This window comes from Oxyura jamaicensis, chromosome 11 (genome assembly GCF_011077185.1).
Source record: "Oxyura jamaicensis isolate SHBP4307 breed ruddy duck chromosome 11, BPBGC_Ojam_1.0, whole genome shotgun sequence".
Classification (NCBI taxonomy): domain Eukaryota; kingdom Metazoa; phylum Chordata; class Aves; order Anseriformes; family Anatidae; genus Oxyura; species Oxyura jamaicensis.
This window is the reverse complement of record NC_048903.1, coordinates 48,034-59,102: the sequence shown is the minus strand read 5'-3', so window position 1 is coordinate 59,102 and position 11,069 is coordinate 48,034.

The following is an 11,069-nucleotide window of genomic DNA, read 5'->3' as shown; positions in this document are numbered from 1 at the left end:
AAATAACAGGTTTTAGATGGCTACCTTGCCAAAGGAGCAGGGCCATGTGCCTGGAATAATTGCACAATTAATCAGGTCTGGAAAGAGCACAAGCTCTCCATGCATTAAAGTGAAGGCAGCGGAGTATAACTCCATGCAGGGGTTCAGAAACTGCCTGCACCCTGAATTGCATGCTTAAAGGGAAGCGAGGAAGTTTTACAGCATGGATTTTTCCACATTACTTCTCATCATGTTTGTAATGCAAGTCAATGTGGCATTTTCCACATGGCTTTCCACGTGCTTTTAGCTCAGCCATGTGACACCAAGCCAGTCAAACCAAGGTCTGGCTCCAGAGATGGCATCAGGGAGGTCACAGCTGTGGACAAAGACACCCCACACTTTGCTGGGGGGCTGGGGATGCTGCTTGCAGACTTGTGACGTTTCTTGCTGTTTGCCTGCACCCCTCTGATGCTGGTTTCCTGGTGCTGCTGTGGCACCCAGGAGCCCTTTGAGACATTGCTGCTGGTGGTGACGCTGAAGCTGGGCTGCAGCTGTTTGAGGGGCATCCCATCCCCACACCAAAGGAGGCTTGTGCCACAGAGCGGGGCTGTGCTGGGGATCTGTCAAGCCCAGGGCATGTTCCCCAGTGCCCATGGAAGGGGGGGCAGGAGAGGAGTATCCAGCAGCTGCTGCCACAGTCGAGCCCCTCAGCCTCTCCCAGCTGGGCTGTGCCATGGCCTTGTGGTGCCAAGGCCAGTCATGTCTCCCTCCTTCTGCCACTGGGCCAGCAGCAAGCATGGGCTGGCCACCGTGGCCTTGCCCCAGACCTCAGCCCCCTGAAGCAGGTGGATCCAAAGGAGCCGTGAGCACTCCCTGCAGTGATCCCTGCAGTGATCCTGTGCCCTGCACAGCTGCCCCAGTGAGATGGAGCCAGCAGTGGGAGGAAGAAGCCAGAGGTGGGAGTTTGAGTCAGGCTGGGGCCATCGCCCTTGCCGTGCTCCTCTGGCGCAGCAGGGGAGGAGGGGCTGCGAGGAGCACGGTGTCGCTCACTGGACCTGAGCCCCTGCCCTGCTGCTGCCGTCCCAGCCAAAAGACAGAGCCATCCACCCTTTCATCCCAAGCCAGCCTCTGCCCTCCCCCTGCAGCCCCTCCAGGCTGAGGCAGGCAGCAGGAGATGCTGTTTTAGGTTCCCCGATGGGGATCCGCACCCCTCTGCCCGGGCTAGCTGGAGCACTTCCCAAGGACACACCCTGGCCAGCATCATTTTGCAGCCCCCTCCTTCTGCTGTGCATGGATCGACTCCTCTGCCGGCAGAGCAGAGGAATTTTCCACGTTACTGCCAATGCCAGCAGCAGCACAGGGAGCAAGGACTTTCCTCGTGGGTGCAGAAGCAGCAGCTCCTTTCTGTCCCCCAGCCTGGGCTGCTGATAGTCACAGCTCCTGAACGGGCGTTTGCCAGAGGATGGGGCTAGCCCCACCACACCCCCAGGGCTTGCGGTTCTCAGCAGCAGCCCGGGGTTATGTGCAGGAGCAAGGACGGGTTTTACACCTGTACCCTGCATCCCTGCAAGCTGGAAACACCCACCCGAGGGTTTTCTGGTGCTCCTTGCTGCCTGTCACCTCGCAGGATTTGTTTGTAAGGAAACTGAGGCACAGAGCACGCGGGCCCAGGAGCAGGCTGCCAGGCCTCACCCGCAGGCAGCCTCTTGGCAGCTCCACTCCTAGTGAGGCACGGCAGAGGGGAGGTGGCAGGGCACGAAGCCCTGGGACCATCTGTGGAAGAAGCCTGGACAGATTTCATGGAAAAAAAAAAAAAAAAGAGGCCTTTTCTAAAAGAAAGGCTCCAACGTGACCCTGCTCCTCCCAGAAGCTCCTAGGCCAGGACCACGGAGCCGTTTTGGCTCAGCAGAGGTGAGCTGGGACCCCCACACACACCCCACCGCGGGCAGCCCCGTACCCTGAGGCCTCCGTCCTCCGCTTCCACCCCAGCACCTGGGGGCAGAGGACAGCCGGAGGCAGCCGGGAAGACGCTGCCGTTACCAGCAGCGGACGCAGAGGCAGGGAAGGGTGAAACACCGGGCCCTGCCCTGCAGCCGGGCTGGTCTGGGGCAGGAGAGAGGCAGCCCGAGGCGGGCGGGATGTCTGCCCACAGCATCTGGGGGGGGATCGGGGCGTTCGATGTGCCCGTATCCAAAGGTTGAACGGAGACCGGGTACGCCCCGAGGCACGCGCAGACCGGTGATGATGTGCAGAGGACTCGGAGCTAAATTTAGCCTGGGTTGTGCGTGAGTGTGATGTTTTTTATTGTCACCCTTAAATCAAGATGTTGTCTGGAGTGCACGGCTGCTGGCCCCGCCTTGCTCTGCCCTGGATCTTTGATGGGCTCTTTTGGTCAAGTTGTTCAGAAAGGGGAAGAAAAAAGGCAATGTTGTGAAACAAGGCGATGGGTGAGATGTGCAAAGGGTCTGTTCCAAAAACGCCCATGAACCATCCCTCAGAAACTGGCAATGCACACAGAGTGGTGAAAGGGCTACCCGAGCACCCACAGGGGCCTGTGCTGAGACCGAGCAGCTCTGCGGGCACGGGGCCACGTGCTGTGGCTAACAGCCCTTCTGCAGCCGTGGCCACAGCGGGGGGCTCCCAGGCTGGCTCGGGTTGGAAGCGGCGGTGCTGGAGCACCAGCTGCTGGTGAAGGGCTCCGTCCTGCCTCGCACTGCCTGCCCATGCGGGGCAGGGCCATCCACCCCAGCCCTGCATCCACAGGGCAGTGAAATGCCCACGACTCGCTGGCTCCAAAACAATCAGAAGCAGAAGGACAGTGGAGCATGTGGGTCTCGGGCACATCAGAAAAGACCCTCTCAAACCCTGCCTCGGACCCCCACACTGTGGGGAGAAGATGCAATCCCGCAGGGAGCTCAGCATCCTTCCCCTGCAGCACAGCCCCTGAGCCCAGGGTGGGGGCATTGCCTCCCCCACCTAGCACAGGACACGGATTTGCTGTGCCCTGTCTTCTCCCCGACCTCAGCACAAAGCCTGTGCCAGGGTTGGCCAGCCTCCAGCCCCTGACTACCTCCTACCCAGTGTGTGGCCACCAGTAATTTTCCATCCTGCCTGTGAGCTCTGCCCCAGCCCAAGGGCCCCAGCGAGATGTCCTCCTGCGTCCCTCTGATGGGGATGGGCCCCATTCAAGTTTCTCTTTCCATCCAGAGCAGGGTCCCCTCCGCCCCTTCCTGCCCTCGCAGCCCTTCCGCTTCAGCAAAATGGGAGGATTTTGATCAAAAGCCAGAAAAACAAGAAGCCTGGCAACCCACCGAGAAGAATCCCCACGGGTCAGCTGCACCCAGGGGTGATGTCCCTGGGCTGAAGCCAGGAGCGCAGCAGCCCCGGGACTTTGTCGTCAGTTTGTTTCCAAGCCCTGCGCCTGCACAGGCACGGCTGCCTGGGACTGACGCCTGGTCCCACCAGCAGTGTTGGGCGGCCAAGCAAAGCAAGGCTGATCTGTGCAGGGAGGGACCTGGCCCTGCAGTTCGGCATGTCCACAGTGAGTGTGCTTTCATAAATGCTAGAGAAATCTCGCAAGCTCTCACGCTAATTAGGTTTGATCCCTGCTTGTCCATCTGGCCTTCCCCCTGCCTCGTTTTGCTCATGCAGCACCCTGCTGCCCTGCGTGATGAAGCTGCTCAGCTTCGATCTAGGTTTAGGCACTGCATTTTGTGGGTTTGGTGAGCCAGGGTGCGTTACCACACCCCCGGGGGAGCAGAAGGTGAGAGGCAGAGTCCCTGGTCACCGGCCAGCCCCGCGGCACCGTGTGGTCCTGCATCGCTCCAGCACCTGTGCTCACTGCCTCGCAGCTGGGCACAGGATGCAGGGTCCCTGGGGAACAAGAGCCGAGTATCCAAGGCCTCAAACCACCTCAAGGAACACCGCACCCTTGTACAGAACACAGGGAAAGCACAGGACTCACCCATCTCGCCTGGGCTTCGCATGCAGCAGGGGGGGTGCAACACCCCCTCACACCTGGGGCTGCACCAGGGGGAAACAGGGAGAGCCTCTCAAAGCAACCTGGGCACCAAGTGGCTCAGCGTGGCAAGCACGTTGCTTTGGGCAAGAGGTTCCTCAACACGCAGAGAGATGCAGACAGCCGCCTCTTCGGGAAGAGCCATTTCCCAGGTCCTAGCCGGGCTGCCAAGGCCCCCGGGCTCGGAGCCAGGCTCTGCCTGCCTCCCCCGGCGCAGCCCCTCCGTCCCTCCTCCCTGCGCATGAGGGGCAGCACCAGTGCCAGCCCCGTGGTGCTGTCTCCGTGACAGCCCCTGCTCAGAGCCAAGACAGGCTCTAAATAAATACCTGTCAGTAGAGCAGAGCAGAGCTGTTCCGAGAGCGATTGCGTGCGCGCAGATGTGCCCAACAAGCTGATAGGCGAGAGACAGAGCAAAGACAGCGGGGTCTCTCTCCTCGGAGCCCAGAGACTGGCACGCTCTCAAAGGCAGCATTAACGAGCATTTCCAATTACTCGGTGCTCATCGTGATGGAACAACAATGCCTGCTCTTACCTTCCCCCGGAGAGTGGGCTAATGCCATTTCCAAGGCACAGCTTCTCTGGCTCTGAGGTGCCGTGATGGTTTAAGGGGTGGTGATGCAGTGGGAAGACTTGATGGCTCCTGACGTTTCCACAGCTCCCTGCTAGCACTGCCCCAGTGCCTGAAACCTTGGCACCATTTCTGAGATGGAGCCCTCAGCTCATGCCCCCGGACAGGCAGCAGAGCCAAGGAGGGCAGGGACAGCAAGGCCCCAGGTGAGGGCACCTGGGGAGGGAGTTCCCCTTGCTTCAAGGGGAGGCTGCTAGCAGTGGAGCCATCTCTGCTGCAAGAGATGGGGGTTCTCGAGGGTCACAGTCACAGAGAGAGAAGAGCCTGGAGTACAGGGAACACACCTGGGGTTTGGCAGGCGTTGGCTTCCTGCTGGGGTCTCCAGGAAAGGAGGGGGATGCAGCAGGGCAGAGCAGCATGAACGAGAACAGCAGCCGGCCTGGTCAGTCCTTGCTCTGGCAGCACAAGGAGCCTGGAGGGATTCGAGCAGCCCTCGCAGCCCCTGCTCCTTTCTTAGCCTGGAAGCCTCCACAGGAGCAGCCAACAACTCAGCTCCCCGTGCCTGCAGCCTGCCTCTCTGCCCTTGACCTTCTCCTTGACCTGCAGCTGGTCGATACCTCTCGCTCTGGGGGATCCATTGGTCCTAACGATCTCATCCCGTTCCTCACTAATGCACTGTCTTGTCGTGCTGCATTTGGGCCACGGACCTAGCAGACGCTGAAGAGGGAGGCAGAGGGCTGGCCAAAGGCACCACCATGGGCTGTCCTGGGGCAGCAGGTTAACTTTGGGCACCATCACCTTGCAGCACAACACTCTCACTGCAGACACAAGTCCTCAGCTTTTCTCCCCACCACTTGTGGCTCAGCAGAGGACTGTAGAACTGGGTAAAGGTGGGGACTTGAGCCTGACCCTTTGCCCACCATGCAGCCTCCAGGTGTCCAGGCTCCTGGGTGGCCAGGCTGCTGCAGGATCCCAGGTAGCAGCCACCTCTACCCTTTGGCTTGCCCGCCCATGCTGGAGGCACCGAATTTCAGCAGCTTGCTGTTCAGAACAGCCTTGATCTCACCTGGCACCAAGAGCCTTGCTGGGGTGCAGGTGTGGGAGCCACCACCCCGTGCGCATCTCCCTCCCTGCTCCTGCTAATTTTAGTCCCGATCTTTAGAGAAGAAAGAGCAACCCAACTGAGATGAAGTCACCCAGCTGCCTTGGGGATGGTCACCCTGCGTGTGCATCCTCCCAGTCTGGGGCTTTAACTATGTGGGACATGCCCTGGAAAGGGTTGTTGTCAGCAGTGAGAGTGAAAGCCCCTTCAAACCTCATCCATCCTCCGCACCCTCCTGCAGGAAGGGAGGCTCCAGCCCAGCCTGGCGCTGACCTTTGCTGTGAATCCAGTCACACGCACCCGGTCAATAACTAAATGCAAGACAACAAAATGAGCTGTCGCAGCCAATTAACACGCTGGGCTTAATCGGCTTGTGGGTTTTCAAGGTGGAGGCAGGGGAGCTGGCTCCAGGCCAGAGGGACAGGGGAGAGGCAGGGTGAGGGGTCTGGTGGGTGCCAGCCACCCCTGTCCCATCCCAGGCCCAAGTGGGTCACAGGGGCAGCACGACGGGACACAGCCTTGCCCAGGAAAATGCAAGCCGAGCCTGGCTCTGCTCCACCCCACTCCACCACTGCTCCCCAGTCTCCAGCAGCACAAGTGAGCAGGGAGGGACTCTTCTCTGGAAGCCTCCACAATTAAACAGGCGCCCTGTTAATGGCAGCTGGGGCCCGTGCACAGCTCCCTTCAGCCCTCCGTTCCCTGGCTCCAGCTGCAGAGCTGCCCCCAGCGAGAAAAGGGGGTGTTCAGTCCCCCGCAAGCACGAAAAGCACTCAGGGAAGAAGGTTATGCCTGTGTCCTGCAGCAGGACCCGTCAGCTCCCACCCACCCCTGGGTGCCAGTTAAATACCCAAACAAACGGCCGGTCTTGTACGTGGGGCAAAGGCAAGAAACTCATCTTAAATCCCAGCTGTGACAGAAGCCTCCTTCCAAAACACACCCACCCTGCGGAGAAAGGTCCCACAGCAAGAGAAACAGGCATGCGCAGACCCCAGCTCGCGGCAGCGCTCCTCGGGGCTGTGGTCCCACCTGATCCGTGTTTTGGGCAAGCCTCACCTCCTGCCTTCTGCTTCTTTCTCTGCAGCTTATCTGAGCAGCCTTCTCAGCCAAGAGCTTCGTGGAGACGCCGGCTGTCCTTTTGTCTGAACCACCATTGATGGCCTCCCCCCGGAGGAGCAAAGCCTGTGCAGCCTGGCTGTGGGCTCGGAAGACAAACATCCGAGGACTGTTTTGATGGTGCCTTTATTTCTGTATCTGCTTTACTGTCTGTTCCCACACGCGGCGCTGCCAAGCCCCCCAGCCACAGGACTTTGCTATTGTATGGTTGTTTCCTCGGTCTCATTTTGCTCTAATGCCTAAGGAAAAAAAAAAAAAAAAAAAAAAAAAAAAGCCATGCTGCATCTTTAGCATTTGGCAATTTTTTGTCCTGAAGTCAGGGAAAATTTTGCCTTATTTGTCCAGCATAAACCTCCTGTTGGTGAGGGTTTGAAAGCTATTTTTATATTCCTCCCCATGCTTCTGCTTTACCCGGGAAGCACCCCAGAGCCCTCGAGGGACCAGCAGAAAGTCTGGAGATAGGCACAGCCTTTTAAGCTGCGCTACCTGGGAGCACAGGGCTTCTTCAATTTGCTTTTTGTCACTTTTGCTGTTTTTTTAATCACAGCATCACAACGGAGAGGGAACAGCATTGGCACGATTTTCAAGAGGCATCCCCTTAACACGGGCATTTCTGGGCACTGAGAAACCTGGCAGGGTTTACCCTGGGATGGCCTTCAGGGCTGCTGTTTCTCAAACTGGGAAAAAGTGGGATTTCTTACACTGAAGCTATTTTATATGATCTTAACACGATCCCAGCATGAACAGAAGGCAGATTCCAAGCTTGAAAGCAATCTTCACCCTTGGGGTCCCCCCTCTGTTTCACAGGCTAATAAAAAGCAAAATGCTTTTAACATGTCTGTCAAAAAATGCAGTTGTCAAAAAAGAACATGAGCCTGGAACAGGGGCAAGGACAGAACACGGCGTGTTTGAGTCCCACGACTCGAGCACAGCTCTGCTATCACAACACCAGTCATTAAAGACACCTGGGAGAGAACACCGGTACTAAAGGGGTCGGACCTGGGGCACACAGGGCCTGTTTTTCCAAGGGGGCTGAGCCAATGCTGAGCAGAGGATATTTGCCTTCCCCCAAGAAATGCCAGCTGCTTCTCTTCAACTGCAGGATGTGCTGCTGGAGCCCAGGAACGTGCACTGAGGCAGCCACGTTTGTCATCTCCTCCACCAGCACGATGCTCCCCCAAGAAGCTGGGCCTGCAGTTATGCAGCGAGACCCGGCTCGGCCAGGCAGCAAGGCCAGGCAGCGTGCACAGCGCTCTGCAAAAGGCACCTCTGGCAGGGACGCGCTCCTTGCGCCCCGAACCCTGCTCAACCTGTGTCATATCTAGAGAAAAAGTGATTTCTGTCCACAAGACAAGTGGCTTCTGCCCTGGCATGGGGCAAGAAATCCTGCAGGAAGCACGTTTCCTGCAGCCGTGGGGAGCCCTGTGCAGAGCTGGAACCGTTCGGTTTCACAGAGGCTAATGAGAGGCGAAAGACCACAGCGTGTCCTGCCAATCCAGATAGAAAGATTACGAAGGCCAGTGGCACTGCTCGGCAGCCTGCCATTAGAAATAACTCTTCAAAAATAGAAGCGTGCTAATCTCAGGAACCTGCTGGTATTGTCAATGACATTAATGAAGTGTTTCGAAAACCAGAACAAATGCCTTGGCTTTCTGGGGCTGTGCTGCCCCTTGTAATTTTCCACAACAGCCTTCCAGTAGTCTTCACTGTCTTCTTCCCTCTCATCCCCATCCTTCTCTCAAGCTCCCTCTGGGCTCTCTTCCAATCCCTGAGGTCCCTCTCTAGCTCCTGCCTCCTCCTCACACATCTCCAGGCCCCTTCCCAGGTCCCACACAAAGCACGCCGTGATGGAAGTGGCCTTGTGGTTTGAGGACCAAAAGACTGCTGAGGTTGCCCCCATCGGCCTGGCTCCTGTGCGGCCGCTGCTCCCACGGCCAGGTGCTTGCAGACCTACTGGGGTGGCAGCTTCTTTAAGGCTGCTTCTCCTGCTCCCCGGCAGCGAGGAGAGCTTCCTCCAAGTGGTGGGGACAAGAGGGCAGACACAACCTTACTTGGTCTCCCACTCCTGCCCGAAGAGAGTCCTGTGCCCGCTCAGGTACCATCCAGCACACCTCAAATTGACTTAGGTGGCACAGCCAAGTGTCTGTCCGTCTCCTCTGTTTGCAGCTCTTTCTTGGCAGCTTTCTCACCACCTCCCTCCTTACGTGGCAATCAGTAATACTGCGCTTTCAGTGTCTGAGCCAACCTCAACATCCATTCTTGTTGCATGCTCAAGCAGAGGACGAGGTGGTGCAACCTCAGCTCCATCCTGAGCCTCACCTGACTTGTGTTTTTGCCTTGCAGGTGCAACAGCAAGTCACTTGGACACCTGCTTTGGTCTGAAAGGCAGAAGAATGTCAATAGGGTTCTCACTACCTTGTTTTGGTGAGACTCGCACAAAAATAATGTCTTAAGCTCGATGCCCCCTCTCCTGGTTGCTGACGAGCAGTGCACACAGGCCCTCCCAGCCCACGGCCTTCTCATGGTCGGTTGTTCAAACTCCCCCAGCAGCAAACCCCAAGTGCACGCTGCAGCCACCGACCAACGGGTTCCTGCAGTAGGGCAGAGCGAGGCGGTGTCTCTGAAACGGGATAACACCAACCGCACCTAAAGCTTCAACCCCGCCACGTATCTTACACAGGCTGCGTTAACAATATTGCTTGAGCAAAGAACACAAACGTGAACCTTCCAGTTTCATCGTCCCTGATTCATCACGGAAGTGTCTTAGTGATGAAGAAATTAAATGATTTGTGCATGTGGGGTCAGACATGCTATATCCACTGGAGATCAGCTCCCAAAGCCAGTCTTGCAAAGCAAAACCATCAGCTGTAAGTTGCAAATGTGCACGGCCTTCGCTCACTCCTCGCTCGTGTGTCACGATGCAATCTCAGCAATCTGTCATCCTTCCACCAGTTCTTGCGCGACGTCCCACTGACAACTCAGCTCAGCATTTCGTGATCAGGCTGCCGTCGACTCTGGTAAAAGTCGTTCTGAGTTGGCGCAATCAGGCCCCAGAGCTGAAATATAGGCTTAGCTCGGCTACCCCCCTGCTGGGCCAACTGGCTCCGTAGGTAGGAGGGAAGGCTGGAGAGTAGGCAAAGTACTTATCTTACATTTAATCAGGTACGTGGCAGCCCTGAAGAAGTTTAGCAGTAGGTCTTTAGTAGACTGAGCAAGGAAAACAGAGTGATTTTGGAAAATGGGAATCTTTTAGCTCTGTCAAGTACTTATCACGCAACCATCTGAGCTCCGGCACACACAGCAGAGCTGTGACAATCTGGCCAGCAGATTTGCTGTAGAGTACGATGCTGCCTCCAATCTAGCTAACAAAACACATTCCAATCAGGGAACGTTATCTGCATTTGTCAGAAAAGGAAACTGAGGCACAGAACAGTTCCAAGTCGCCTACTGCCAGGCAGATAGGCAGTGCTAGATAGATAGCTGGATTTTTAAATAAAGCCACGACTTCCTGAGCCGTAGGATGTGCTACCAGACAATGTATTTTTATAAAAAGCATGTCTGGGGACAGAAGCAGCTCTTTGTAAAGAAAGCATTCACCACTGTCCCTTTGCTGTATTACATCACCCTCTGTTTAGCAAGTGGTTCAATTAAAATTTTGATTGAAAGCTCTTATAAAAGCTGGTCACCAAAAATGGCTGGAAAATCACCGATCAAAATCAAAAAGCCTTACGCTCTTAACTCAGCTAGGTGCCGTTGTCTCCCTGATAAAAACAGTACGTGGTGTTAAAGCGTGCCAGTTCTCGAAACGTTTCTTACTGCCACTTCTGGATGGTGTTGGTCTGAATGACTACACCTATAGCTTCTGTGCCGGGAGACGCAATCGACAGCTTTTCCGCCGACTAAAATATATCGGAGCCAAAGGACAAACTGAGACATCGTTTATGGCAAAGGGAGCCAAAGAAGAAAAGTGAACATTTTGTGAAATAATTTGGATAGGTGAGAAAGCTTGCGCACGCACAGTTGCAAAGCTCTTTGTTTTTAGCTGGGAATCAAACATCCATGGCTGGGTCACCTGCCTGAAAGAGTACCCAGAGGAGAAAATAAAAGGAGCGGAGTGTTCGTGTGAAACTTCGGTGAAGAAAGCTTTTCAGCTTCAGTAACCATTCCAACGGGAGTTCACTGTTGGGAAGCTCGAGTGACCCTGTACTGCACTGTGTCAGCACATACAGAGCTCCCTCTGTTCTCCAGGCCTGCAGCCCAGCGCTGGAACAGATTGCCGAGGGAGGTTG